Source organism: Quercus robur, chromosome 1 (genome assembly GCF_932294415.1).
Source record: "Quercus robur chromosome 1, dhQueRobu3.1, whole genome shotgun sequence".
In the NCBI taxonomy this organism is placed as follows: Eukaryota; Viridiplantae; Streptophyta; class Magnoliopsida; order Fagales; family Fagaceae; genus Quercus; species Quercus robur.
The window spans coordinates 48,083,699-48,089,698 of record NC_065534.1 but is presented as its reverse complement, the minus strand read 5'-3'; positions in this window follow the sequence as shown (position 1 = coordinate 48,089,698).

Below are 6,000 nucleotides of genomic sequence, written 5' to 3'. Positions count from 1 at the left end.
TAGAGGTGGAGCTAGCGATGAGAGTTGCCGGAGATGGGTGGCGTCGACAAAGCTGAGAGTGGCTTGGTGACTCTGGTTTGTGGGAGGGAGAAGTTGAGAGTGGAGAGGGAGAACTTGAGAGTGAGAAGGGAGAGAGTGTGAGAAGGACTGAGGAGTGAGGTCTGATGGAGTATCGGGGTGAGAGCTTGAAAGAAAATGTAAAATGTTTTACCAAAATTTTAAGTGTAAAATATTTTACATAAATTTGTTCAGTTGATTTGGTTGACTGAAAATATTTTACTTTTGACTAAATATTTTACTGCAAAAAAAATACTGTAAAATAGGAAAATATTTTTCTGAAAATATTTTACATCAAAACAAACAGAGCGTTAGTGCTATTTTCATCATGTTTTTAACATGTGAAAGCAATCAGCTGAATACAGGTTCAAAAGATTAAAATAATAGTGGGTTGAATGGATGGTCCAAATTGATAACTAACGTATCTTACTCTGAGAACTGTGCGGGTTATACGCACATTTTGCAGGTTATATGCTAGTATATATAAAACTGAAGCCTTTGAAACTCTCACAATTTTTCACTTTAGCACAATATTTTAAAAATAAAATATAAATCATTATAATTTTTTTAAATAAAATTATTTTTGTTTAGTCCAAACTTAATAAGGAGTGAAACTCTATCTCTTTAACAAATCCAACATAAACTCAAACTCTCTCAACCCTTTGACTTTTGGTTGACCTCTCCATAATTTTATACATCAGCAATTTTTATTTATAATTTCTAAATCTAATTTATTTTTTTCAATTAAAAAAAGACGCGGTACTAAAACTACACGCTATTATACTACTACTAAAACATAAAAAACCCTAGAACTCTTCCCTTCCCTTAAGAACCTACGAAGGGATTCTTTGATTTCGTATACCCATCTGCAAATTTGTCCAACGTTTGTACTATATCCATAAAGAAGAAGACAATTGCTTAAACTAACTCTTGCATGATACTTGTGTGTACACTAATGTTATTAATGCCTTAATGGACTTTCACGTATGTTTGAAGAACTCACCAACCATTCTAGCCATTAAACCTCATATAATCTAATCTAGAGAATAAAAAATCGATTGTTTGATTGCTTTTCATGTTTTTCTTTTTTATTTTTCTTTTGATTTTACAGGTTTCCTAAGAACACAGCCTAGCAAGTAAGAGAATTAGTAGTTGTTTTACAACTACAAACTTTTTTTTTTTTAATAACATACAACTACAAGCCTTGATCTTGGAATGTGATTTTTTTTTTTCATATGAGCTTTTCTAATTCTTTGTAGTAATTGTTTTCATCTAATTGTTTTATGTAAGTATTGAATTTTAAATTTAAAAAAAAAAATCTTTTAAACTAAAATTTTTACTTATCAATTTATGTTAGAATATATTCATGAACTTTAAGATTTGTAAGATTTATTGTTAAAGTTGGTGAAAGTATTTGGTTATGATTTTTTTATTATGCATCTCTGTAGATTTTAATTTTGATTCAAATTATGAAATATGTTATTAATAACTCCTCTTTTCATTTTTTTGACGGTTCTTCATGTTTTTCTTTTTTTGTTTTCCTTTTGATTTTGCAGGTTTCCTAGGAACACAACCTAGCAAGTAAGAGAATTAGTAATTGTTTTTATCTAATTTTTCTTTTAGGTACAATGATGTTTTACAATATTCCTCGCTTATTGTCACATATAATATGGTATATAGAGAGTAGATAATTGAAGGTGTTCTACAACCATCAAAATTTAAACCTTCCAAAGGTGGTGTTTTACAATTATTAGAATCTAAATCTATAGCTACAAAGAACTTGGTATGTGTGTGTGTGTGTGTGTGTGTGTTTTCATATGAGTTTGTCTAATTCTATGTTTTCTAATTCTTTAGTTTGATTTCAAAAACATGTGCATGTTTATGATTCCTTTTTGTGGTAATAAGTTTCTATAGTTTAAAGGGTAGGTTTTTGTTTGCTTTTTATGTCAGAACATCCTCCTTCCTCTGTTGTAAGTATTGAATTTAAAACAAAAAAAAATCTTTTAAACTAAAATTTTTACTTATCAATTTTTATGTTAGAATATATTCATGAACTTTGAGATTTGTAAGATTTATTGTCGGATTTTGTGCAAGTATTTGGTCAAGAATATAATTGTGTGCTCTCTACTGTGTGGGCTAATGATAAGTTTGTTAGAGAAGCTTAAAATGTAATATGAACTTTCTCATTATTTTTATTTTATTTATTTTTATGAGAGTAGACCACAAACAGAGAAGTTCTATTCTATTCAAAATTTACTATCAACTCTCATCTTCTTTTCTTTCAATCTATAAACGTCTCACATGACTTTCATCTGCCAACTTCGTATTAGCTAAAATCATATTACATGTTTAATGTCCATTTCAGTGCACAGATTTGTATGTAATTTTTCTTATTGGTAGATTTATGGACACTAAGAACGTACTTTATTAGCTTGAACTCACATGTGTATAACAAAAACTACTCAAAGAAGAGATAAACCCATGCATTGCACGGGTTAGCAACTAGTATATAAATATATATATATATATATATATATTAAAATATAATATAATATATAATATAATGAAACTCATAAGTCATGTAAGATGAGGGGTACCATTCTGGGAGATATGGATTAATAATTTGACAATATTTCCTAATAAACTTGTAGAGCCAAAATTCATTCACGATAAAAATGATGCCTTCACAACAAAATGATTGCCAATTTCTTTATTTGGCATTGTTGGAAGAGGGTAATTTGAATCTTATATCTTATTGATACCATATTTTGTTTGACCCTAATTCAAGCGTCAAAACAAATGCCAAAATTTGAAAAATTTTGAAAAAAAGTACAAATCGCAAGTTTCAAAGCCAAAAAGGGTAACAAATAAATGCAACATGATTAGTGATGGATCAAAGGGTTGCAACATTCAAAACCCCTCTGATAGCAATTAAGACCAAAAACCCTAATTAGGTATGGTTAAAAAGTTGACTTTTTGATCCAATCGTCTGATTGAGTTGAACTTTGGACTGTCTCACAGGTCATATTTTTTTTCCTTTGAAATGATATTATAGGTTAAAATTGGAGTTAAAATGGATGAGATATCAATAAAAACCCAAAATGTTAATTAAAGTTTCACTTTTTTTTTTTTCAAGTCAAACATGTTGATTTTAGACTGACTTCACCAAAAAATTGTACCAATTAGGCAATAATTGGAGCGATCAGTCTAAACCAACTTAGAGTATGAGGTCTCGACCACCTCTGACAAATAGCGCTTGATGATATCTGTTATGGATTGGAAGGAATAAATTTTTTTTAAGGAAAAATGTTACAGAATTTCCTACACTGCATCACCTCCCTTCCGAAGGTGATATCTTGACGACCATAGCTCTGAATCTCACAAAGCTAGAACCTATGGAAACTAGACATCCATATCTTTTCAGGGATATAAATTTTGAAGAAAACGGAGCTCGGAAAGGCCTCAAAACAGCCGTGTGAAAATCAGACCAGAAACTGGGAAAAAGACAAAATCGCCAAACTTGGTGTACAAGTGGGAGGCTATGTGATGGAATTCTACAACACCATCACATAGCCTCCAATATTTTTGGCCTCCCTATAAATACTGCTCCATTTTTTTTTATAAAAAAATATATAGAGTTTTTAGAGGTGAAAAATAGAAAAATTATAGAGAAAAATACTAGAAAAATCATTAAAAAACCCTAGAAAATTTTGAAAATATTTCTCTCTCCCCTCTTTAGGAAATCCATCACAAAAGTTCATCCCCTCTCATCTTTATTGTAATCTTTGTGGACAACATGTAGGGATGGGATAGTTTCTTAATAACTACACCCATCGCAACCTCTCTATTTCTTCCTATGTAAACACCATTCATCTTATATATGAAATTCCATTTATTTGCTTGTTGTATCTTTACTTTATTGCTTTAAATTCCTAGAATTTTGTTTTTGTGTTTGTGTATATCTATCTTTCTTTTCCTTTGTGCTTATATTATTTGTTTTCGATTGTGATATTGTTGTTAAGTTCCTAGATTGGTATTGAACCATAACCTATACCTAATATGACAAGCACCCTTAGGAGGAAGAAATCTCATTTCTTCTAGGCATCTAGGAACCTTTTATATTCTTGTTCATATATATTTATCTTGTTATATTGTTACCCATTTATTTAATGATCTTCCCCTTCCCCCTTTACTTTATTATCCCATTTATTTAATGTTCTCCTCCCTTCCCCTTTACTTTATTGTCATCCCATTTATTTTAAGAGAAATGATGTGTCTACAACATTTTTACAATATTTTTACAACAAATCCTAAGTCGCAAGTTGTTACTGGTTGTTATTGTTGGGGCAAAAAAGTAATCTTAATGTTAGTTTCAAATTTAAACCAATAACAACTAACCACCTGTGATATGTTGTAAAAATGTTGTAGATGTAGCATCTCTCTTATTTTAATGTTCTGCTCCTTCTCTTTTTACGTTATTGTCATCCTATTTAATTTTTTCTTATCTCCACTCCCCTTTTATTAATTGCACCTTTTAATTCCTATTGTTTCATATATATATATATATATATATATATATATATATATATATTATATTACTATCTCATCACCTAATATAAAAAAGATTTTCTATTTATTCCTTTTAAATGGGCTTTAAACCCTAAATAAAGCACAATATGGGCATGTTGTCTTAATGATGGTTGATGGCTTAGAACTCCCATCTTTTTTTGAGAAAGAACCCATAAGGCTTGAAAGAGATTAAAGCTTATTTAAGAAGAATCCCTTAAAAAAACATTTTTAATCAATGTTTACTTTTATTGTGATTTAAATTCAAGCTCTTTACTTTTATTGTCATTTAAATTCAAGCATTTTACTTTTATTGTCATTTACATTCAAGTACTTTACATTTCCTTGTCATTTAATTTCTAACAAATTTATTTATTTACCTTTTTATTTTATTGCATTTATTTTCTCATCTTTAAATTCATAGCACTTATTTACTATTGTTGCTCTTTAGTATGATTTTCCAAAAGAAAATGATCTTTCAGAAAGCTTTGTCCCCTTTTCAAAAGTTGTTTTCACGTCTTTCTTAAAAATTCCCTTTTTAAAACCTTTTCCTTTCCTTTAAATGTTCTTTCTTTAAAAACAATATACATATTTTTTCCTTCCCCTTTCTTTTTTAAAATCCGAAAATGAGAACCCTTTTTCTAAAAAAAAAATTCTTCTTCTTCTTCTTCTTCTTCTTCTTCAAAAAAAAAAAAAGTTTTCTTTTACCACGTTGGAATTTTTTTTCAAAAAAATATGATAAAAAGAAATCTATTGAATGAGCAAAAGTTTCTACACGGAGCATTTATTTTCTTAAAAATCATGGGATTTTTGGAACCCAATCTTTCTCTTTTGAAAATAAAACCCATGAATATTTTCTTTAACTAAAAAAATTTCTTTTGTCCAAAACCAATTTTCCTACAAAAATGCTTTACAAATTCTCCTTCCATCACAAAAATCATGGGATTTTTGGTTCAAACCCATTTTTCCCAAAGAAACCCATGAGTCTTTTGAATCCCATTTTTCTTTTGTTTTCTTTAAAAGTGTTTTCTACAAAATAATTTCAAAATGGGGAAAACTTAGAACACCTTAATATTTTTGGGTTCCTCTAAACAATGGCTTCCTTCTTCTTCTTCTTCTTCAAAAAAAAAAAAAAAAAAAAAATCTCTTTTCAAAAACTTCTTTCTTAAAATAAAATGAAAATTTGTTTCCCATTGCAAACTTTAATTGTTCAAAAGAATTCTTTTCTTTAAAAATAAATGACAGAAGTAGTTTTCTAAAACTTTTCATTTTTGAAATGACAAACTTTTTCTTCATAAAAAAGAAAATGTTTTTTTTTTTCCCCAAAACTTCCCTTTTCCGAGAATAATAGAATTAATGTTTTTAAAGAAAAATTCT